The following is a 26266-nucleotide window of genomic DNA, read 5'->3' on the forward strand; positions in this document are numbered from 1 at the left end:
AGCCCAGATCTCTGCATTTCTAGGGTTTCAGCCCTATTCTCTGCATTCGCTGGGAAAAATTCCGCTTTTGGAACTCAGCATCGACCGGAGATCAGACTTGTTTCGACCGATCTCTGCTGCATTTCTTTCCTTCTTGGATTTCGGAGATTGGAGGTTAGTCTCAACAAATCCGCGTACTTCCTACTGTTTTGATTGGTGTCTTTCTGTGGGTTTGTGAGGTTTTCTCGGTCGTGTTCTGTGAGAGAAACCCTTGATCATGGATCTTGAGGGTTTTAGGGTGTCTCAAATCTGCTATTGCTAGGGTTTTGTAGTGTGAGTTCTTTGAGTCATCTTGCTTATCTATCGGGGTTTAGTTTATTTGTGCTGCTTAAAGTTGGAAGATTTGTAGTTATGGAGAAGGATAAATCCCCAGTCCATGGAGGTGTTGGTGGCGGTGGTTGTGGTTGACCACCTCCACCATCTCGGTATACGGCCTTTCCCTCACCATCCAGCGGCTTCCCTGTTAAATGCGAGGCCTCATCTTCTTCTTCGGTTACTGGGGACGCTTCCGAGTCTGGCCATTTTACCCACCAAGAAATGTCAGTCACCGGAGGGCTCAATCTGAGATTTTGAGCCTCCCCGATGATATTAGCTTCGACAGCGACCTTGGGGTTGTAGGCTCTGGTGGAGGCCAGGGTGGGGCACCAACATAGCCAATCTATGGATGGATCTACTTCAATCAAGCCGGAGATGCTGGCATCGGGCTCGGAAGGACCATCTTTAGCAGAGACAAAGAAAGCCATGTCAGCTGCAAAGCTTGCTGATCCAAAGCGAGCGAAAAGGTTTGGTTTTTAAGAAAGAATTTGCTTCAAGATGTTTACTTGGATGGATATTGTTAATTATTTTACTTTTCCTTTTAAAATGGTCTAGTGAATCTTCAAGCAACCAAAATGCATTCATGCTTCAAATAAACATATTAATGTCAAATGTTCGTCTACTGGTGTAGGATTTTATTATTATTATTATTAAAAAGAACTACAACACAGTACAACCTTGAGCAATTGAAAAGGCTGGTCTTTAGTTATATAAATTTTCTTACGAATTCCTCACCTCTGCGTTGCTCAAGGAGGCGAGATCCAAATTCTGCTACCACATTAACGCGTGCCCAGCATTAATATACAAAAACATTTCACAACAATAGAGATTGCAGAAACAAAAACACACAAATAAAGAAAGAAAGCAACCAAACACAACCTACCAGTCAACGCATTTTTTCCAACAGAGTAGCATCTATCTTTTACGTTTCACAACAGCACTTCCAAAAGCAGTTAAACGACCTAACAAGGTTTTCATGCTATTAGACAGGCTTATAAATTCTTGCACAAGTGCTGGAATCACCCACCAGGGAAATCCAGATAAAAGGATGTTATTCAGGTGAACTGAATCCACAGGCACGAAACCACACTGTAACACCAGCCACATAGCTTAAGCATACAGACCTCGACACTTCATATCTTCCATCCTGAAATAAAAGTTCAGTATCGTCGTATCGATCATGACGCCTGCAAGTAATGAAATAATTTAGTCATTTAGATAGGTAAGTTTAACAAAGATTATAGGACCAAGATCTTTACATCTTAATACTATCAAACATCTAAAGATAACCAATAGTGAGTTGATTCCAAAGACCATCCACTACATAGTATTATTAGATATTTGCCAAAGAAACCTCACAAGATTAGCAAAATTCCTCTCTCAACCCCTCGTTATCTTTTTTTTAAAATTATTATTACTAACACTCTTGTACCATTCTGACAACATTTTCAAAAGTTAGATGTGGAAAATCTTGGGTACTTCCTAGATTGAGAAGTCCACAAGTTAAAGCAAATCATGGATACAGAAACTGCTATTGAAGTCAGAATATTAAAAGAGTACTGCGACGTATCACCCATCCACTCACCGCTCGGTTCACCAATCCCATGTGGCAGGCGTAGGAACCCTCAGGGATGGGGGCTGGGGTTGGAGGTTCAGCCAGCCAATCACTGACAACCACATAAGATTGGTAAACTGGGCAGATGGCGACCATCGGCCTTTTCCTTAAAAAATGTCAAAATTGGTCAGCAACAAGAATTTCTGCATGTTATCCCGTTACCAAGGTGCTTGCAAAGAGACAAGATCGTAGCTATTAGAGCCTGACACGACCTACGAGGACAAGGGTCCGCATCACCACATCACTAGACCATCAGGTCAACCAGTCCATAGACCTGAGAAAAGGCCAGGTTGGGACAGATTGGGTTCTGGCTAGGCCCTGATCTTATATCAGGGCAATTTTCCCAGCCTGAGACTAGCCCAAGCTTGGATTGGGTCGAAAGTCCAGAGCCCAAACCTAGCCCAGCCTGGATTGGGTCGGAAGTCCAGAGCCTGAGCTCAACCTGGAACAAATATTAAAAGCCCGGGCTTGACTACCACCTGAGCCAACATAGGCTTGGTCTCCATCTTGCACAAGAGAGAGAGGTGGGGAAAACGATGGCTGCGTCGAACCAAGGGCGCAGTGGGAGGCAGTGGGGCAGCCTTCACGGAAGGAGGGGGATGGGAGGGAGTGGGGAGAGAGGGTGGTAGTGCAGGGGTGACCTTTGACAGGAGTAAAGAGAGGCAAGGAGTGGAGGGGACACAAGGCTTTGTGGAAAGCAAAGAGGGGGGGGGGAGAAGCAGCGAAAGCCAGCCGTTAAGTGAGAAGATGAATCATGGAGACTAAAACGTCCATGAAAATGAAGTGCAGATACACACACACACGCACAGACAAACAGAGAGAGAGAGAGAGAGAGAGAGAGAGAGAGAGACTAGACACACACGCACGGACAAAAGAGAGAGAGAGAGAGAGAGGGATTTGGGGTATGTTCTTTTTCCTTTCCCATTTTATTTCCCATTTTCATTTCAAAATAACTAAAAATATATCATTATATAATTTATAATAAATCAAATAAATAAATATAAAATATTTCGAGCTGTGTTGCAGCAAGTATAGTAATTCCAAGCCTTAGAATAGCTCGAACTTAGTCAAGCTTGTAAAATGAAGGCTCAGCCTAGTCCAACAGATCGAAAACTTGAGCCCAAGCCTTACAATACATTTACATTTTTAACATTGGATGAATATAAATGCACATAACTATTAATTTTTCTATTCTAAATACTCTTAAATGATATGCATTCACATTATAAATTTCTCCTTAATATTAACATAAATAGAACCAAGATTGAATGTACCACTACACACTGACCGTGGTATGATTGTACTATACCATACCGATATCGAATTGGTATGTGGTATGGGGGCACCCCGACATTTGATATATTGAATAAGCCCCATACCAAATATGCTAATACTATAATTGGATGGTATCGATGCAAGTTCAGTACTGGGACAATATATTTTGAATAGCACATAATGATGAATCATGAAAGACATAATGTAAAAAAGTATATAGAACTCATCAATATTTTTAATTATTATAAATAGTATAGTTTTCGAAACATCCAAAAACATATAATGAGGCTCATTTATCTTTTTATAATCTACTAACGAGAATAAAGAATTCATTGATTTCTACTGAAAGAATTTGATTACAGTCTTACAACATATATCTAATCACACAGACATATCTTAAGTATAATAAATCATCAATGGTTGAGATATCCTTTGTCATAGAAGAGGTCTGGAGTTCAAATCACTAACAATATTTCAATTTTCGGTGAAATCCAGTTGACCTGGATTTCTGCCCACCCGAGTCATGGTTTACACAAAGAACATCCAATTATACATTCCCAGTCCGATTATAAGACCAAGACTGGATGAGGGCAGATTCACCAGTTTTGTAGTCTGACGAGCCAGTCTGGTCCAGTTTTAAACAAGCTCCAAAGACATGAACAATAATATAGAAAAATATTCAAGAAATGGGCAGGATACCAATTTGAACCTAATTTAAGTGCAAATCAAATAACAACGGTGATTCAGTTCAGCTAAAAGGCCAAGGCATACTTTTTGACAAGTAAGTAAAAAATGGCCTAGCCAAACAATTGAGACAGACAACAGCCAATTACAAAAACAAACATAAACATGAAGGTGACAGCTTGTGAAATTTCATAAACTTTCAGAATAAGATCTAAACTCTGAAAACATCCAAGCTTCCAAAATAAGATCTGAACTTTGACCAAGAGAGCTAGATTCATCAGATTTAAACATATCAAATGCAAATGCTGTTAAATGTTTTTCATAAAAGGTGTAGATACATTAAGAAGTGCAGTGATTACTTATTATAGGTTCAAGTTGTACTAAGCCTACAATTCTTCATCTCCTGCTGTCTGTTCTCTTCAAATGAGTGGAGGCTGAACCACTCAACTAGCCAGATGGAAGCAAACAGCTTTGGCGGGAGAATTTTAACCAAGTTTATTACATTGCATTATCCATGTACCCGATTAGATTAAATGTAATTATCCACCAAAACTGTAATTATAGCCCATCCACAAGGCTGAATCTTTTGGCCTAATACCACTCTGATTAACATTACAGAAACTCTTCATGAAGAATGAGGAACATAATACAGCGCCTGAGCATGCATAAGAGTTTAAATTTTAAGAAATGTAATGCAACTGATAAACAAATACATCAGGCATATATAAATAAATCTATAACAATTCAGGGTGCAGCTCTTCACATTACACTCTCAATGTGTACTTGTCATATTTAAACCATCTGCTGGAGGAATATTTGAATACAATAAGAATGCATAATCAAAACATAACTATTGATATCTTATGAGGAAAAGAATTAGCAAAATCTAACCTGAAGTTCTGCTATCTTCTCACGAATTTGCATACAGCCCAAGTGAAGCTTTCCTCCAAAATGATCAGCCAAACACCGATCACTGCATACCACAAAACCAACAAGATATCACATTCGCTATTAAAAGCATAAATCTGAAACCTCCTATAGATTTGCATAATGCATAGTGACCCCATAACTTCTGACAATTATAATCTACAAGCATAAATAATAAAACACACATTCTTTAGCTGCAAAAGAAATCCTCGTAAAACTGGGCCCAAAAGCCTGCTGGTAACAAGGAGGTATAATGCGCCCATCAAAATCTGAAGTACTTGAAACCCAAATACTAATCTTTTTTTGCCCTCAGAATTGTAGGAACATAGTGGAAATTACAAGGCAAGAGGATAAAAGATTGTACCTATCATAGACACTCAAGAATGCTCCACATATGTCACATACACGAAACTTCTAATGAATGATAAATGTCAGTCATCACTATGTTCATCAAGATCAACTTTGCATCTCACACATTGCAAATAACAACAGCAATAACACCAATGCTAAAGGGCGGGCGCTAGGGAACTGATTAGCCACCACATGCATGAATTAACTCGTAAAATAAAGGCCAAATTGTTACATTTGAGCTCTGGATTAGTAATCCAGAGTTTACTTCATTCAAACTAATTAATACACACACACATATATGAACAGATACAACTTCATAAGCAGCTAAGATCTAGGAATTCCAAATAATGTGAAAAATTAGGACTCGAGATTGAGATTGCACTTCCTGCTTTCCTATGACACAAACAGTGGAGCAGTGCCTTTTGTACTTCAAGATGTTGCCCAATTATCTGATCCTGTCCTAAGTCAGATACTATGAATAAAACTTTCCAGGTTGTTAATGTCACAGTAATAATAGTGATAATAATAAAATCACTCTTTAAAAATAATATATTACAGATAAATACAGACGCATATATCAATGCTAGGTTGTGTGTTAATTCTGTCCATAAGGTTGGTACATGTGCATGGTTGGGTTGAACTTTTTGGATAAAACCTGAGGGTTTTTTGGTTATCTAACAAAAAATTCCCTTGCAAATAGAATATGCAATTACAAATTCAATTACTATAATATCCTTTTACACACATATCCTTAGGTCATCTTTGATGCTCTTTGTACCCATCTATGCTAGTAAGCATAGAGCATGATGATGCAGTACTTTGCCTTTTGGACTAAAGGATCAGACACTATTTGATATCCCATAAATGGAAACAACATAGTATTACAAGAGTGATGATTCAAGGAAAAGTGATTTTTTTGCTCTTATCAACAAGAGGAATACTGGAAAAAAAACAAATAAATCTTTCTCTGATGTGGCATGTTCGAATATGTATCAAATGGATGGGAGTGAACAAATTTTGAAAACCAAATAAAAAAGCATTCAGAGTTACAAATAAGAAAGATATGCACCCATGGATTGAACTCACAATTAGCACATCTGCAGCAGTATACTTTGAAGAATCCAAGACTGGTTCCTGGCGTGCACCCAACTGAAAAATGAAAATGATAAAGCATTATGTTTCTGGGTAAAAGAACACGGTAAAAGAACAAAAAGTTTGAGAAAAATCATATGGAGGCAAAAATTCAAATCACATGTTTCTGGAAGACTTGAAGATGTCATTGGACTATTCTCCCAGTAATTTATATGGAGGTTAGACAGATGCACCAAATGATTAACTCATATGCATCCAGAAAGGGGGAAAAACCATTTTCAGAGCTTCTGCCTCTTCCAAAGCTTTCTGAGCTTCATCTACCATTCCCTTCTCACCTGCCAATAAAAAGGCACCCCAATCAATTTAGAAAATCAAATATATAGTCTATTGTGGATGATCAAGCAGCATAAGACATGCTTCACTTATAATGCTTTAAACAGTTATGCTCAACCTGCACATCAATCCACTTCATCAGGGTGTACATAAGTAGAACCATTTTCAATGAGTTGTCTTGCATGCAAAAAAAAATGAAAAAAGTAAGTTTAACACTCATAAGAACATCAGACCAGCTGGCAGTGCATCACAAACTCATGTATTGTAAACAAGCAAAATGTTTATATCAGATTAACTAGAAAAAGAAAATTATAACAACCAATGTCAATACAAAACCCAGTATAACAAGAGCATACATATGTGTCCTTTATGAGATAAGAACTCCTATCATCATCAGGATTCATGTAGTAACACAAGAATCGTCAAACACATTAGCGGATAGCTGTAGCATCAGACAGAAACAAAGATGAAAAGCAACTGCATGTTTCATCAACTGCCCCATATTTGACATAACAGAAGAATATCAACTTGGGAAGGACAGGAAACTAAAGTTACTTGGAGTAAATTATTAATACTAAAAAATGCAAAACCGAAAAATATTCCAAGAAGTGAGTAATTATGGATCACAATTTCCACTAAAAGGCAAAAGTGTATATACCAAGATCTTCTGCCTTTCTAAGTTTTTCATTTATCATTTCTTGTGTTCGGGGATCCGGAGGAATAGGTGCTGGCGTTGAAGATAATTGAGAGGAATTCTGAAGTGGTTGTGGCAAGGAAGCCCGGTCTTTGTTGAAGGCATCAAGAACAGCATCGACTGCAGCGAGAATAACAACAAAATTAATGAATTAGATCATACAATGGAAATGTAGCAATAGCCACAGATACTGAAGAAACAATACTTGGAGTTGTGCTCCAAAGGCTCATACTTTTTGACAACATTATACTTCATAAGGATAAGAGAATTATGTCAATTGCTTATATAGCAAAAAGATACCTGCTTATCAGCTCTTTTTGTTCTAAGCTCTTCAACCTCCTCCAGAGCCCGAATTTTACCGTCAGTTTTTCCTTCCAAATCTAAAAAACAATATTTCATAAACACCGAAGTCATTGATTATAAAACTCAGAGTTCGTGGGAAAAGGATAAACAGGCACAATACATGATAACCATAGACATGAGACAGAAAAAATGCAGTGCACTAAAAGAAAACAATGACCAAACTACAGAACAGCAGAAAAAGACAGAAAACAGTTGGCAGCAAAAGCTAACATGATGCACCAAATTCTAAAGCCTAGAGGCACATGGATTTATTTTTTTTCCATGTGTATAAGTTATGAATATTGAATTTGTGAAGTAATGTATGCATGTGCCTGCACCCCCCACCCCAAAAACCAAAAGAAGGGAAAAATAATTGACAGCCAAAATGTCATAAGCATCCGTTTAACAAACAATCCAGTTCTCAGTGGAACCACCTTACTATTCAACCAGCTAAGGCACAATTAAGCTCATCATAGCCTAAAGGACGTATGAGGTTAGCATTACCAGATACGCAAAAGATACACATGTATAAAATGCTTTTTTAATCAAATGATTAGTTGTCTAAAATTTACTTTTGCAATTCACTGTCAGAATCTATTAGTAATTTGATATGGATATATATAAACCTGGAACATATGAGCTTTATTAAAATATTGTCTCCTTAATTTTCACAAAACCAGTTTTGGAAAAACCAACAACACAACCTCAAGAATGAATATCTGCAATAATAAATGCCAGAAGTCACTGCTCATGCACCACATTATCTACTCATAGCAATGCAGTGCTGCTGTGGCATGTTGAATTTGACCAATCTACCAATCCCCCATGAATCGAATGAACCCTCCGAATAGCACTAACCCCATGAGGAATAGAAAATATTTCATGGGAACATTTATGGATTTTAAGAATCTACATACACTTGATGGTAGTGATTACTATGGATGACAGTATACCACCCATATTAACTACTAACAAAGTATGTTATAATATACACAACAAAAATAATTAAAATAAGGATCCTTTTAGGATTAAAATGAAAAAAAAAAAAAAAAGCCTTGGGCTCCCTCCTTTCAGTCTGACAAACAATGTTTGGAGACTTGACTATTTGGTCTTACGAACACTGGATTTTGATAACAAGTGATTGCCCTTCTCTGACCCTTACTACCTAACTGGAAAGCAGACAGCCAATGCATTCCTTAAGCAGCTCAAAAGAGCCCAGACTCACTAATGGAAAGAGGAAATGAAAGCAAATGAGAATTAAATGAATGGATACTCTAAGAGAGAACGAGAAAAAAATTGATTACAAATGTGGCATGTTCATAGCCATAAGTTATGGAATGAAGTGTATGGCCTTGGAAGATACAGACTAGCATTTGGTGATAGCACAAAACATTTGAATAGATTATATTAATGACTTGAAATGATTATATTAATGACTTGAAATCAATAATTATCCCATAAACATGTCAAAAAAGAAAAGATTGTTAAATGGAACAGGTAACTAAATTTTACTTCACTACTTAAGCATGGAGAAGTATTGAACAGAAGAAAAAGAAGAGGAGAAAGAATATAACCAGAAAGACGGGATATGCACCAGCAGAATAACTCAAAGCTGTCAGCAGCTGAGTGAGGATGAGATGACCACACTAATGCAAGGATCATTTGGCAGTGAAGAATATCTGTGAAAGATCTAAATGGGCATCCAGAGATGAATGATGGTGAATTTAAGCAAGAACAAGATGGGTTCAGATCTAAAACTAGGAATTAGGGGGGAAATGTGATACATAATTGTATAATGAGATGTAACATAATAGTCACATTGACTTATAAAAACAAAATTTCCATCTTGTAATTTTCAAGAATGATGCAATTTCACCAATAAAGCGTGGAAATTAAGATCATCAAGGATATACGTGAAGAACAAAATGAGCAACTGAAGTGCTATGAATAGTTACAGCAATATAGCTCTCAGAGGCAGTAGACTGCACCAAGATTTTTCAGAGCACTCAATTTTGCAACTTCTGTTTTCCTTTCAGAGGAACGCTTTTCCTTGTAAATTTTCATTAATAAACAAATCACTAATGGAGAGGATATTTCATGATGTCATAGTTGAAGATATATAGTTAACTGATGAGACAATGATAGGATAAACCATGTCAGGTCCCAAATTCCTACATGCGACAAGCACCACATAGCAACTCCTTATCTGAATGGCTCCCATATGGTAGGTTAGATGAAACCCCCATATGCTACTTGCAAAAATAATATCAGCATAGCTTGCCAACATATTTGTGTAGATTAAGCATGGCTCCATCCTATAACTGTTCCAAATTAGATTATAAAGAAAAGATTTGAAGCATTGCACGCTCACAGGCAACAACTCAAAGATTCATCACAAAGAACATTAATGTAACACTTATTATAACAAAAATATAAATTAGAACCCTATCAAATCCAAAAGCCAAGAGAGTCCAATGTTTGATCATTTTCTCCATGTATAATTTGTTATACAGGAAACTAGTGAGGTAAATGAAGACATATCTAGTAAAACTTTACCATGTTTTGGATGAAATTGCAAGGACCTATTAACTGTTGCATGATGGAACCATCCCTTTGAGTTAATGGGAAAAACTATATAATTTATAATGAAGGCCAGCAGAGAATTCAAAGTGTGGCAATAAAGAGGAGCAAGCATTGCGACAATCAGCTCAACATGGTACACAACCACATATTTTAAAATTGGTTGACATAAGAACAATAAGCAATGTACAGACCTTGCTCATGTTGATGCAACATAAAAGAGTTAATTTGATTGTTGCAACTTTGCACAATAAAGAACTCAAATCTATCACTAACATTGTCTATGCATATCCAGCCATATCAGTTTCCAGATAATCTATTAAACGCACTAACAAACAAGATGAACTTCAGAAGTGCACAGGAAGTACAAATTAATCATCCTCATTTTTAACATGTGACAATGGTTAAGACTGCAAATGTCCATGTAAGATAGGTCATCTATATGACTGGCTAAGTGAATTACCAAAAGCATCCGCTTCTTTCAATTTCTCCTAGATTTGCTTTGACAACTCCATGACCTCAGGTGTCTGTATTTCATGATAAACAGTTTCATGGCAAAGTTTAAGTAAAATCATCAGTCAATAGAAATGTACAAGGTCAAAGGGAATACAACAAGTACCTGGGTAACTTCTGATACGGATATTGCAATAGCAGCTTTGGCATCCTCTTCCTCTAGACGCTTAAGGGCTCTCTGGATTTTCCTTTCACATTCGACAATTAGCCTTTCTATCATATCCTCCAGTTCTCTATCAAAATTATGAATTCCCTTTGCTTTGGCTTCTTCATACCTACGACGTGTTCAGGAAGACAACCAAGACATTGCTTCAAAAGCACCTTACTAAACAAATAGCAAAATACTATAAACACATGGCATAATGTTTCTCCAAGGCATGGAAAAGAAAGATGAGCATTCAAGGTTAACAGGAACACCACAATGATTTTTCACTTTCATAGTGGCTCAGACAACCCAAAGATAATGGAAACATAGCATAAATAACAACATCCACATGCTAGAATTTACTTAATATTTCCATAAAAGATGCAGCAATAACCATAACAAAGGTGACAGGTCCATCCCAGCGACAGCAGAACAGATTACGTGGATAATAATCAATGGTTACCAAAGACAAATAATGTGTTGGTACCAGCCAAAACTTGTCTTGGATCCAAAATCCAGAGCAGCAAATATAGTTCTCACATTTGAGGAGGCAACTTTCAGATTTTGCGCTCCCTGATTGATACTACCTCCCAAGCATGCCTAAGAACTGAAGTTTATGAGTCCTGCAAGTTAATGCAGCTCCATCAACTTCTTTACTCTTTCTATACAACTGCAGAAACAGTTGACAACATCAATAAGAGATTCTATCACCATTATCTTTTCGAAATCTAACTCCACATGCAAATAGGTAAAATAAGAAGAGTTAAGCTATGCATTAAATTTGATACCTCTTTGGAAAAGAAGGCAGCAGCTCCTCTACAGCTTGAATAAGAACCTGAGCCTTCAAATCCACCTTCGGAGTATTCAACAGAACTTCCGCACCTGATCACAACTATGGGACACAATACAACTTGTTCATTCAATAAACTTTGATATCATATTTATGGACAGAATTATAATAAAAGATTTAACTAGGGATCTTAAAAATACCTTGTGAATCTACAGGAGATAATCCACCTCTAAGATAAGATCTTGTCATCACATCTACATCTCTGCCTTCAAATTGCAGAAACTTGTCCAGCATACAGCCAATTAGCCCATGCGCAAACACAGCTGTCCTGTCACAGATATCCTGGACTGCTATGTCACCCATGCTTGCTGTCCTGTGAAAACAATTTTGAATATTGGGCTTTAGCAACTTTTCGGGATCGTGATGGAGGGCAGCTATTTTGTTATGCTCCAATTTAGGCTCTTTAAGGATACTGCAGGTTGTATTTCTTGCAGCTGCAGCAAACTGAGAAGAGTCTGTGCCACTAGTGGTGATAGGAGTGGAATTAGGTCTTGAATCCCCAATAGTCTCCGCTTCATCACTTGAACAAGAATCTTATGTTTGCTTGCGTTCACAGTCATCAGAGCCAGAGAAATAGTCACTTGCTGACAATTCAAAATCATCACTCTCACTGCTCTCATCAGTTCCTAGCCCCCTGCACATGCAACTCCACATTCTTCATCAATACTATGGTCTGGAATCAGGTCCAATATAATTTGCTTAAACTGACTGCTCACAGACAACACAGCCTCTACCTCCTCTTCTCTTGTCTCTTTGGAAAACATGCGGGTCGATGCTTCGACATCCCATTGATAAAAGAAAGAGCACCCTGTACTTCCTTTGGAATATTTATTTCATCACATGCAAACAAATACTCCTTCAAATAATTTTTAAGAGATATCCTGAATCTCCTTGTGGGAACTTTAGCTTCTGGATCCACTAAAGGTTTCAAGGCTTCAGATCAGCATATCTGAATTTCGGAAATGACCATATAGCATTTAAAAATCCATGCTGCAAGCCTACTATATCTGGTGGAAAGGGCTAAAATGTTGATGTTAGCATTTCGATACTTCCTGATTTCAGCTTGAGAGACAAAAGCATGACTGACAGTGCCTTAGCTAATAGTTCCGGCAGGTCGTCCCCTTAACTTTTGAAAGAGAATCTTCACATCTTTTCCTCACTCGTTTTAAAAGCATATTCTTTCTAGAGCCATAAAGGACAGGTGGAAATTAAGGGACAATTGCTTGACCTTTGAGTCTTCTATTCACTGCAATAAGGTCCTGAATAGGCATTTCACCAAGTCTTTCCAAGACCTTTAAATAGCCGAGAAAAGAGATGGAGAAATTGGAGTGGTGAGCGTCAAATGTTTCTCCCGAAAATTGCATGGGTTTCTGAAAATATCTGATGACTTTTTCAGCGCAGTCGGGTTGTGTTTAAAATTTGATTCTGTAAAATATCTTCGAAGATAATTCTTTATGACCTTTCTTATCCTCGGATGGGTTTTCTTGAAGCTAACATCGTTGTTGCTGACTATGTTAGCCACAGGACAGAGTGCATCATTGTTCAAGTTATCAATCATTACCGAAAAAGTCATTAAGCTGGGTGGGTTTAAGGAGTCACTCTCCATGTTATGCATGCCAAAGTGTTGCAGGTAATCCTGAACCACATGGTGTGTCCCTTGACCATTATGATCTGATCCAAAGCACCTCTCCATATTAGCTCTTATAATCTCTGAGGAAACCTGAAAAAGGAAATGGTGTATAAAAGATAAAAAGAGAACAACAAATACATAATTGTTGATCATCTGAATGTGTAAAAACATCTAAGACCCTTATCAAGGGTCAAATTTGATGTAGATTTATTTGACATAACAAATCACAAAAAATTTATAGTAGTTAAATTTTCAATTATAATGACTTATAATTACTGTGCTTACTGGTTTTAAATAAACCTAGATCAGTTTTATCAGAATTCATTGGACTGTCTTCTCACTGGGTTTCCTAGTTTTAATGAAGCAGAAACAGATTCAAGTACAAACTGAAACTACAAAGATCCTGATATCACATTCATATTACAATCTAACTTCCTACATTATCAACAATAAAACATATCATATGCTTGACCAATAAGCTGATAAAATTGAAACAGACAACTTTTTGTATATCATGATATGTAAAAGTTGTCCAAACAAAGCCCAAGCACACCCGCACACTCTAGTAGAAATTCAACAACACAATCTCTAATAGAAATTTGATGCAGCTTGTTAGGTGCGAAATGAAAATCTAATCTTCCTTCAGAATGTCATTAGATCTTCTCAATGGAACAAACATCAGACTGAATCCTAATACCAAGTTTAGGTTGGTGTAGCAATTTGGAAAGATTCTACAATTTTTCTGATGACAGTCAAACCATTTGCTACCTCTTAAATGGATCAGTACCTACTGAAAGTGGAGAGAATTAATAGGAAAATAATAAGGAAAAGGTAATGCAAGGTCAACATACAGACAGTTTGTCAACGAGGATTTGGACAAGAATCCTTGTAAGCAAGCCATCCAAATCTTCAGGATCAGCCAATCACTTCTTTTTCTGAAGTTGCTGCATCAAAAGGCAAATTCCAGAGGTATTCATTTGGCATGCATACTCCATAAATCAAGGAATAGATGCATAGAGAAACACAGACATGCTTTTGCAAGCTTCAATGAACTAAAGCATCAAATTTGAAATTAAATTGCAGATCATGAAAATTATCCAATGATGCATTTTGAATTATCTTTACTTTATGGGATAAAGGACGACTATTGTTAAATCACCAATTATACAATCCTACAAAGATTTAGGATTTATAACACTTATTCACATGTTATCTGATTGAGTTGCTCTCTCTCTCTCTCTCTCTCTCTCTCTCTCTCTCTCTCTCTCTCTTTGTGTGTGTGTGTGAGGAGGGGGGTGGGGTTGTGCTGGGTGGAGTTATAAAACATCTAAACTTCAAGCACAATCATGGAAATGATGGTCATGTAACAACTAGTGCTTGGCAAGTGTTAGTACAGCACCAAGGGTGTATAAAGTACCAGTTCCCTACAAGGATGGTTTCATATGCTTGGCATGGACATATATTCTTCAATGGTTCAACCCCTCCTTGCGACTGCAGTTGTAAGACCTCATGCACACCCTTGCATGTTCAAAGCATGCTTTCATATTTTCATCATATAAAACAAACGCAGTCCACTTCAATAATTTTTTTTATATGCAAGAAAAAAAAGCATCCATAAGGCAATAGATATAGCAGCTATTAGGGATTTAATCATGCAACGTACATACATTTTATGCAAATCCTCGGCAGAAATATTTCTGACTATTAGATTATTATTAGGAACTTAGCTAAGTCATGGAATGGCATGACCATGCTATTGTTATTAGTTTAAGTCAAATTTTGTAACCTTTAGAACAAGTACATGAATTTCTCAAGCACCAACACTTCTTTTTTTCCCCCAATACTTGAGCGAGACCCAGGATTTGAAACCTGTACCTCCTCCATGGCCAAGCCCTTGGGGGAGAGGTGCCAACCAACAGAGCAAACAATTGTTAGCCTCATTCATCAATAATTCAACCATCAAGATTTCAAACAAAGACATCTCATTGCAGTCCTTCCCAAATGAATGATACCATTAGCACCAATCAGAGCTCAAATTTTTAGAGCTAAGCAATTTATGAAAAGTCAGCAAGTAACCTCATCACTCCTAATGTCTGATTCCAGCAAGTACATGCACAGAAACCAAAATATCTATCCTTAGATTAGACTCTCATTTCTTGTGACAGATAGAACAAATCAAAATAGATACCATCGCTCAGAAAAAAACAGCAATAATGGAAAGTAGTCAAAACGGTCTATTGGACTGTTCTATTTTCAGTTAGTTCTGAGCTCTAATCCAAAAACCAATGGAGAAGATAAAAAATCTTGGAATTGCAGATGACCCTTCTATATCGGTTTCCAAAGATATCGATATTTTTCTATCATCTCCCTTTTATAGAAGAACTGATGTATGTTATATAAAGCCATCAAAAGACATAAAGCATGTATAAGTTTTGGATAAATTTAAAATCTAAAAGACTAACATAAAAATTATGGGCTAGAAAAGATACCAATGCTACCAACTCAACCAATCAGGAATGCATCGAGGAAACTGGAAAACAAGTCGAATATGTTCTGATTCATTGAGCCTACAGGATTTTGGGGAAGGAATTGAATATTCTGGCTGGCTTCAACAATACAGTAATGATGCAAAAGAAAATAAACTAAGAATCCACCTACATCAACAATAAAATGGTTTTGTTAGCACTCAATGATGACAAGCAATTATGTTAGCACTGCATGGAAAGGAGCATGAATCCTCTTAATTTCCTACAACTGCTGTTTTACTAAATAAAAATTTTATGATACATTTAACGCTTCCCAAACCCTACAATGAAGGGAACCTCTTGTGCTGCGCTGCCCTATTTAAAAATTTTGTAATATGGGTCTTCATCTTAAAAAAGCTTATGTCCTATCACAGTTTCAGTTAACTCTAAACAGAACAGTTTCATTTAAATCTATTATGGATGTTCAACATTCATCACCTCCAGATTTTCACCCTGTTTCAGAATGCTGCCATGGTTCCTCCTTTTCTGACCGTTATACACAAACCTATGTCCCAGCTTACAGGTTAGAAAACAATAATTTTGGCTGAAAATTCATACTGAGAAGAAGCACCTAGTCAAAAACTAATTAAGGCTAAAGCACAAACAAGACAGAAATACATGCATGAAAAGTACTAGCAATATGAACCTAGGAATATGCACCCAAATATGAAAGACTCGTCAGGTAGAGTTGCTGAAAGCCTCAGTATCAAAAACTACTGTTGAAATGCCAACTTTTTCCAGACTCAATAAACAGTTTATACATGATCAATAATCTCTCTTTTTTACATATTCCCCATAGGACAAATCTTATACACAATAGCTAAATCATAGAGAAGCGAAAGAACAAAGCATGTATAACAGAACTCAAAGAGCATGAGTGGATGCTTAGTTGCAGTGCTTCACCTTAGCCGACCACTCAGCATACTCATAAAGGAATATAGTAAGAAGTGACAGATAAAAGCTTAACTAGAACATCAGTACAGAAATAGTCACATATGACTTGAGCGCAAATAATCAATTATTTCATCATAAAAGAACCATATATTAACACAGTCTTTCAAATATCAAATCCTTATTGTCCTAAACGTGGTTGACTATATTGCATTGAACCGTCCAGTTTAGGGCTTACCGAACTAGACCGATGGAGAATTAGAACAATTTGCTCTATCGGTATGGTAAACAAGCTGAACCCAATTAGAAAGTCTCCCCAATTAGCCCTTTTCTTTAAATAGGCTTAACCCAATCCAGCAATCCCTCACGATTAGCACATCGATTAAATAGGCCATGTCACCACCTAATTTGCGATCATCCCCCCAATAAAAAAAAACTCTTGGAAACCGTATCTGTCCATCGTCACTACTCCATCACAGATCCCCTTGGCACCTTCACCTCCTCCTCTACCCCCTCAGCCCCTCTCATTTCCCCCCTCCCTCTTGCTCCCCCAATGCAGCCTTTTGAAACCCTCGCCTCTCTCCTACGTCGCTTGCTGCTGCCAACGCCCTCCACCTTTTGGTCTTTCTCTTGTTACCCATCCTTCCTCAGATATAGCCGTCAATCCTGGGAGACCGACCAAGCGAGTCCCCCCCCCTCTCTCTCCCTCCATCCTTCCTCTTCCCCCGCTCCCTCTCCCTCCTCCACCGTCCTCCTATCCAGCTCTTTCCCTCTCCCTCCCCATGGTTCTAGTATGCCGCAAGTTCAGCATGGTATGGATTGGTAGTATGCCATACTGGTCACCGGCTAATAGCCTATCAGTATTGGTTTTACTATCCTTGGTCCCAAAAACTCCAACCAACTCCTCTCTATTCAATTTGTCACAATATCACATGTACATTTTGCTTAAAAAAAATGGTATTGATGATGGTGTGATTCGAGTCTCAATATTAGGAACTAACACAAGATATTACAGAGTCCTATGTATTAGGATGTGCCTATTATCAGTTTTACTATAACATTTAACAAACAAAAAGGATTTACTATGTTTCCAAGTTCTAATAGAATAATATACTAAGAGACAAATTATAGTAATGTATGAAACATGTCCATGATTTGAGCCAAAGTCACACTTTTAAGTCATAAAAGAAGCACAATTTACAAAAATATCCATCAAAATGTTAATTTAAATGGATCCCAAATAAAAACCATCCCAATTGGTTAAGACTTGGTTTGCAAGATTCTGGAATTCTTTCAAGCAGATTAAGAACTATTCATTTGGAATAATCCAGTAGAATCCTAAGAGAACTAATACTCATATATGGGACAGCAAATACCAGATACGAATACCAACACCAAGTGAAAGAATTCTAGGAAGGAAGAGGATAATATTTCTGTGCTTCATTCCTAACAAATGTTCCATTCTCTTAAATGATGGAAGAAATCTAATTTGTAAAAGAAATCGGCATCATAGACTTACGGATTTAAATTCCCATCCTTACTGTACCATATCTAACTCATCGGCATAGGAACGAGTACAATTGAGTGTGCAAGCCTATGCCTGTGTATCTTTACAATATTGATGCATCTCACCTTGGTATGAATTAAGTAGGATTGACACATAGTTTCATACAGGCAGCTGACATCTCACGTCCTCATTTTAACTTACACACGACCATTCTGAACAGAATTTTCTTATATACATAGTTTAGAATTCTTCCCCTGCTGAATTTACTTTTATGACTTGAAGACCCACACTTCAAAAACATGATAATGATTTGTTAAAAAGAAATCATCATTTTGTTTCAATCTAAATGTGAAACTCATGATCTTGCTCTCCTCAGATCTTGGGAAAGCCATATAGTGCCTTTAAAATATATGCTCTTGCTCTCCTCAGATCTTGGGCTCTCCAATCTCAATCCAGACAACAATAAATCTAGACATTTTGATGTAGTCACCCTCATATATGACAAAGAAGGAAACTGAAATCATATGTTAGTTATGTAGATTTGACTTCAATCAACTTTTGAGGAAGCAGACATATTTGGTATATTTGGGTTGAGTAGGGGAAAACTAGGACTACATGTCAATGCCTAGTCGCATTTTAGATCCTCGAAACCTGGTATGACTAGTCCAAAATGTGCATTTCAGATGAAATTTCAATCACGAAATAAATAAAGGACAAGAAAGTACAATTTACAATCTTGATTGAATATCATAAGATCCCCTTTTCCTTTTACATATTAGAGGTCCATACTCATATTGCCAAAAAAAAGTGAAAAGCTCCAACAGCATAACCTTTAAATATCCTGTAAATTCATATAGCATTGAAATATAAGGATTGTCAGACTCGACCCAACTGACACATCCCTGAAATTTTCTCCAGATGTAGTATATTTAAATCTGATGAATCAAATGTAGGATTTATATATCACAAAAGCTACAGATAAAAATTAGGCAAATCCTTGCAACGATGAATCAATAACACATTGTTCAGACAGCCTCAACCAGGTAACAACCTATACATGCAGCAGAGACCATCCATTAAGCATGACAAGATATCCGAAGTGCCACTGCCAGCTCATCTTATGGACAACTAAGCATCAAACAGAAAGATGTCTATGCATGACAAGCTGGTTCTCATGTCACCAAGGAAATGCCATTAGCAAACCAGAAAAACTTCTATAAAGCTAGGCCTGGGGATCATAATGTTAACTTATTTAACCAATTGTAAATGCATAGGCATTCTTTTGCAGAGGCACCCGCATCTGCAAGCCAAAGCAGTACCTAAAATTTGGAGCAACATTTGTGTGACAAATCATTATGTAATGCAGGGGTATCAATGAATATATTGGTGTAAACCTAGCACTCAATAAGTTTGCGGAACAAGGCCCCATAATAATCATACATAAGTCTATTGAACAAGATTAAACAAGCTTCCTTTATAACCCAAATCTCTGCAAATTGTTTTGCTGCAGGATCTCAATCAGACTCAACATGGCTGACAAGCTAAATTGATGGCACGATTAAAAATATTTTAGCATAGTATGCTATTTATTAGATTGGAAGGGAAAAAAATTGATCACTTACACATCTGTCAAATGCTTTGGTCTTTTGGACTTCTTTTGACTGCTCTCAGATGTAGATATGATTGCAGGTCCCAGCAACCACCTGCACAAGGATCATGCGCTATTTCTTATTAGCTAATGAAATATTTAAAATATTTTCAACTTTTACAAAACAAAAAACATCTTCTAGATAACTCATTAAGCCACAAGCGAATCACATATAAATAAGGTTAGATATATGACCTCTGTGATTTCTTACTGTCAAGGGTGGTACCATAACCAATTTACCATTTTCATTTCCTTTCTTTCATAGTTAAAATCTCCAATGCAGGTTTCCATGCTCATTTGAATTCCTAGATGCTTCTAGCTTTCTACTACTCTCTTCTATTGAAACTATATTTCTAGAAAACCCATTTTTGATTGAATTAACTAAGTTACTTTTTTTTTCATTTTCACCCTTGAAACATATTTTTCATATATAAACTCAAAAACAAACCCCAAATACCTTAGTTCATCCCAATATATAAAAAAAATTATATAACTTGATTAGAGGGTTCTGGGCATTTAGATTTCATATTCCTTTTGTATCTCTGATTCCTCATTCTGTCTCCATGGTATACCCTATGCATTAAGTGATATCTGATTCATGAAATAGATGCAATATGGCATCATTTAATATCAAAGAGCTCCATCATAAAGGACTTGTTTGGTGCAGAAAGAATTTTCCCTCACTAGAATATTTTTTTTGGGAAGCTGATGCCCCGGTATATGATGCATGAGAAAATGATTTTTGTATGTTTGGTTGACCATGAAAAAGTGGTATATTCTAAAGTGGCTTATATTTGGTTGAGCATCTATTTTATTAGAAAAGTTGTGTAAAATACCTATTATACCCTTAATAAAGACCTTACCCAATTCTTTCTAAAAGCTTAAGAGAATAATTGAAAAAAAAATCACCCCAATTCCCAGTCAATGGAAATTGGACTTTTCCATATCCCACATGAATTTTTCTTTTTCATGAAATGTGACCATTTTTTTCTTATGAGAATGCCACTGTCCCATCTCTCCTTTGAAAACTCCAACCAAATATGAGGCCTTTCACCATTTTCCTATTAGCCACACTTCCCCTCTCCTCTTCCCACGAACCAAATGAGTCAAAAGAGCTTGAGCTAAAATTGGAGAAATTGACAAGAATAAACTGGCTAGATGATAAAATTTTAGATTGGGTTAGAGGCAAACATATCACAAAACATTGTTTTCATTTCTCATATGGTAAGAAATGCTTGACAGCCACGTTTGTGTGTGTACCTCTTGTGCTAATGTATAAGTGGTCACAACAAAAATACATTACCATATGATGTCCCCTTATCAACAAACTCAAGATAGCAATGCATTTGTATACTGAACTTTATCAGAAATTCAAAAATAAACCAAAATATGATGCAAAATCCATCGTCACACAAAAAAATTATATTAGTTGACTAAAATAAACATGATGTAGACAAGTATCATTCTACTATGGCACTATTATAGAGTCATGCAAAATTATTATGAGGGGTATATCCTTTTAAGAAGTTTGGATGGGCAAATGAAACAACCAACAATTGCTGTTTCATGTTTTCCATTTCTTTTCACCCATTCTTTTGGGAAATATACTAATGATTGCAAAGTTTTCATCTCAGTTTAATTTAGAGATCATATTCTATCCAAAGGATAACCATAACGTCAGCGTAGCCACAAAAAACTCTGCTAATGTAATAGATAAAGCAAAAAAAATTTTAGCAATTAAAGGAAAAAGGATGAAACTTTATGCAATGAAAAAAGAGGTGTCATTTGACAAACCTCCTTTTCTTATCTAGCAGGTCATCTTTATGCCAGAGCAGCAACTATAATCTTTTAGCTTCTTAAAACGATTTGAAACGATACATCCATCGCTTAGATTTGGAGCATCTGGGTCACAGAATCCAACTCAACCACTACCTCAACCACACCGGCACTGCTCTCCTTCCCCGACAGATTCAATCCAGGAATCATCGATTGGCCGATGAACACCTCCTCGCTCTGCTCATGGAGTTGTGTTCCCAATGAGGTCTTCATTCTGGTGACCGCATCCTGGTGTCCTCCTCCTTGCGGTCCTCTTTAGGGGTAGCAATCGGATCGGGTCAGATATAAATGGATCGAATTAGATATGGGTCGAGTCCAAAAAATTTTTGACTCGATCTGTTTATTTAACAGATCAGTCTTTAAAATTCAAACTCGACCTATTTAATAAACAGATTATCTGACCCGATCTGTTTACAAGATTACAACCCAGTTAAAAAAATAATAAAATCCAACCCGTTTACAACCTATTTAAAAAAATAAAAAAAAAAAAAACCTGCTCCGTGGCCTCCGCCCTCGCCGCATCTCCGCCCGACCGCGCACTTGCCGCCTCTGGCTCCACCTGATCGGAGCTCTCTTGGCTGCCTCCGGCTCCGGCGCTGTGTTCCAAACTCTGCCGCGATCCCCTCCACCGAGCTCCCGGTCGCCACCACATGGGCGTAGTGGACCACGGTGGCGCAGTCCACTGGGCACTGGGTCACCGGTCACTGCTACACGGTAGGATTTACAGGCCACAGCTTCTGCCGGTGCCATTGGACTAGGAGCAGGGGATATGCTGGTCGTTGGAGCAGGAGAAGGGGCAGCGGACGGCGAGCATGACGGCGGAATGGGTGGAGAGGGGAAGGCCGTTGTCACCGAGAAGGGAGAGGAGGGAGCGAACCTGAAAGAGGGATTTGACAGCGGCGTAGGTAGTGGCATTGGGGAGCACCTCCGATCGATGCCTCACCGCCTCCTTCGCCTCCGATTCCTTCACCTTCGACAAGCGGCAAACTCGATCGAAGTGTCGAACTCGACCTCGGCAGTCTCCGAAACAGCGGCGGCAGACAAGAAAGAAAGGGAGGGAAGAACGTGGAAAACCCTGGCCACAGGACCTAGGGTATTGGCGAGATACAAGGGGTAGCGTGGGCATGGCGCGATCAGGAATCGATGAAATACAAGGGTACGTGGCGTGCCATCCACGTGGGATTTGACGCGGTCCAATTGCCATAAGCGGATGAGCCCAATTAGCCCATCACTCAAGCTATTTAGAATCCAATCCAAAAATTATATGGTTAAACGAATTAAATAGATTAGATAATTTAAATTTAATTTAAATAAAAAAATAAATTAAATAAATTGATCTATTACGATCCGAACTTATTTAGTTCAAATCCAAATCTACTTATAATAGATCGAACACAGATCGGATTAACGGATCGGATCATATTTTACCACCCTAAGTCCTTTGTTGATGGTTGTAGGAGAAGAGGGAGGGATTAATGGCAACGGATAAGGTATCCGCAAAATTTGCCCCATTCGTGTACAAATCTTTTTAAAATCTTTCTATTCAAATCTATTTCCAAACCCGATTACGAAATTAACTAAAAATCTAAAATCTATCCCATCCTATTTAAAAGTAGCATAACCCCGCATAGTATACGAACCCATTCGATTAACGCTCATTCATATTCATATTACCATGAGGACAGAACTCCATGTATTGACATTTTTAAAGCCAAAAAAGAATCTTTTCGATCAAAAATCCACAATCCTACCAAATATCATGCTTCTACCAAGATAAAGCTCTCAAAACCTCGAGGACCAGCTCCTATATGCTAGCTGAGGAAAAAACCCCAACAAACCCCTCCGATCTCCCTACTCTCCTTTCCCATAGATCTCCAAAACAGAATAAAAAAAATAAATAAATAAAATAAAGTGAAAAGAAAGAAAAATAATTAATATATGTGGAAAAGGTCTAACCTTTTAATTTTTTTCCATCTTTCATTTGTTTTGTTGATTTTTTCAATCTTTTCTACCAAATTTTCTTCTATTTTTCTCCATCCTCAAAAGTCACAATCAAGTGGGAGGCGGTCGAATAGGGACGCTTAGATGATGGCTAGGGTTTTGTGTTATATATAAAGAGTACAAAATATATTATTAAGTAATTTATAAATATTGTGCCTTATTGGTTTGCGTAATGGTTAAGCTGCCACAAGATTTGGATTTCAATAATATTTTAATCTTTAAAATTTTGTAACTTGTTCCACCTATTATTATATATATATATATATATATATATAATATTTTTTATCTTTGAAATTTTGTAACTTCTTACATATGAATCTTTTATGTTAAATTAATTAGACTGATTATATTCTCAGATTCTGTTAATTTATTTCTTCTATATATTGTTGGCAGAGGGATGAACTCTTCTTGGGAAGTGAGTCCAAGCGATGCAGGATCTACGATGGAGTGAAACTTGGGGGGGCGATCCCATCTTTCACTTTGCATTATTTAAGTAGGGGATACTCTTTATATCATAGATAATTGTGAATCATAGATGATTGTGAATTATATGAATAGTAATTAATCAGATCCAATTTCAGAATCAACTCGGAAATGTCATCCTTGAGTGCCATTTTTTTTTTTAATAAGGAGTCATTTAGCTCACTTTTTTTTTGTTGATAGAATATTTAGCTCACTTTGATACAAGGTCATTAAAGATGTTTCTCCTAGAGGGGGCAAGACCAGTTCACCAGAACAAAATCGTTATATCATTGATATTAAGGGAAATGCTTATGCAGAAGAGATATGTTGAAAGATAAATGAAGGGAAAAAAAGATTATCTGGCTCTACAAACGTGGTTCAACATACTCCCTCACTATTTTTAATCTCTCTATATTATTCTAATAGAACATTTTAGGATTTGGAATGAGAAAAAAACAGACAAAAATTGATGAAAGCTCCCTATATTTTATCAATAAAATCATATATGGTGGTAGCAAGTGATCCTTGGATGGTGATTGTTGCTTGTAAGTGATGGAATTCATTCCTCTCCCCACTAACTAATTAAACCATAACTTTCAAAGTAGGGGATAATCCCAAGCATGCAAATCACTTGGGGACTCCATACTACTTGAGAATAAGGGCAAAAAATAAGCAACAGCAAGTCAAAAGAATTGATCATATCACCTTGAAACCAGTAGTATATAGCTACACACCAACCACCATAGGAGAAACTAGGTCCAAAATCATTTTGCTAGAGATAAATCATCAATCGAATATTGCAATTAGAGTACAATATGTAATTATCAAAAATTGCACCAATGCTAAAAATTTCCAATCCAACAAGCCCAACAAAAACCATGCATGCTTTCTAGCTAGGCAACAAAGTTACCATTGAACAACAAAAATAATGAAAATGGCAGAGATGACCACAAAGGAAGGACACCCATTCAGCTTACTTTCTATTCACAAAGATCCTTAGGATCACTCGGGTGTTTTCCTTATTTCAAGAACACTGGTATCCCTACGAAGGATCTTTCATGCCATATCTCCAGATGAAATTCTGGTCCTAAAGTATACTAAAAAGGAATCAACTTGCTCGATGTAAATAACCGCCGAGAAAGAGATCTCCCAGCCTCTGCAACATCTGTTGGATATAACTTTAAAACCCATGACCATGCTTTAAAATAATAAGCTAGATACTAAATACATAAGGGGAATTAGAGTTCTTATTTTCAGGTCGTAGCTACCTGAGAGAGGTGGAACATCAAATTGTCAGTGATCATATAACAAAAAATCTGACTTTGATATTAATTAAATAGGTAAATAAAAAAATTTGTTTCATAGAAATAAGGAATTATTAGGTCCATAAACTAGAAAACAATTTACACAGACTACAGAATTGTACATGGAGGCGCCAACTTGCAACATCAACAGCAAGTATACATGATTTCTAATTATTCACTAAATCCAAAAACTCTGAAAAGCTTGCTTGCTAATAAAAAAGATAAATAAATAAATCAATAATTGATAGCTTAAGAAAATATATGGATCACCTCAAAGTATGTAATGTTTTTTGACAAGTTTTACGTAATTCTCCTCTTTTTTTAAGAAAAAAGGACAAATTAGTAATAATGAGCTGATAAAAAGATAAAAACTTAGGTTGCCTATTTAAATCTTATAGAATCCTGTAGGTTCAAGTGTTCATGGAGAGATGAGAGAAATTCATATGAAAAACTAAAAGTTTAGTAGTCCCTTTGATCATACATACCTACAAAGTACAGTTAGTTCACTGTAACTCTATAATTCTATAACCGTCTATGAGCAACTGCAGCCCCAGCTATACACAAATGCTACTACAGCCACTCCTTTGAAACATAAAGGCTATCTTTCATACACTACCAAAGTCTATATTAGTCCAACACGTAATTGCAGGACTCAAGTATAATGAAAATTGGATTTTTTTCATGTCCCACATGGATTTTTCTTTTCT

The 26266-nt window shown here is 37.0% G+C and overlaps 1 non-coding gene and 1 pseudogene across 1 annotated transcript; both read right to left on the reverse strand.

Annotated features, from left to right (window-relative positions):
- Nucleotides 1-1206: 1206 nt before the first annotated feature.
- LOC105033095 (uncharacterized) lies at nucleotides 1207-11322 on the reverse strand. Its single transcript, XR_012135259.1, has 10 exons — nucleotides 11300-11322; nucleotides 10867-11035; nucleotides 10711-10774; nucleotides 7626-7705; nucleotides 7290-7445; nucleotides 6572-6633; nucleotides 6293-6355; nucleotides 5041-5269; nucleotides 4820-4901; nucleotides 1207-1541 (listed from the first exon to the last, which is right to left on the reverse strand). It is a non-coding gene; the product is annotated as an uncharacterized protein (transcript).
- Nucleotides 11323-11535: 213 nt separating this feature from the next.
- LOC140852374 (uncharacterized) lies at nucleotides 11536-22542 on the reverse strand (annotated as a pseudogene).
- Between the last annotated feature and the right edge of the window lie 3724 nt (nucleotides 22543-26266).

Source organism: Elaeis guineensis, chromosome 11 (assembly GCF_000442705.2).
Source record: "Elaeis guineensis isolate ETL-2024a chromosome 11, EG11, whole genome shotgun sequence".
Taxonomy (NCBI): Eukaryota; Viridiplantae; Streptophyta; class Magnoliopsida; order Arecales; family Arecaceae; genus Elaeis; species Elaeis guineensis.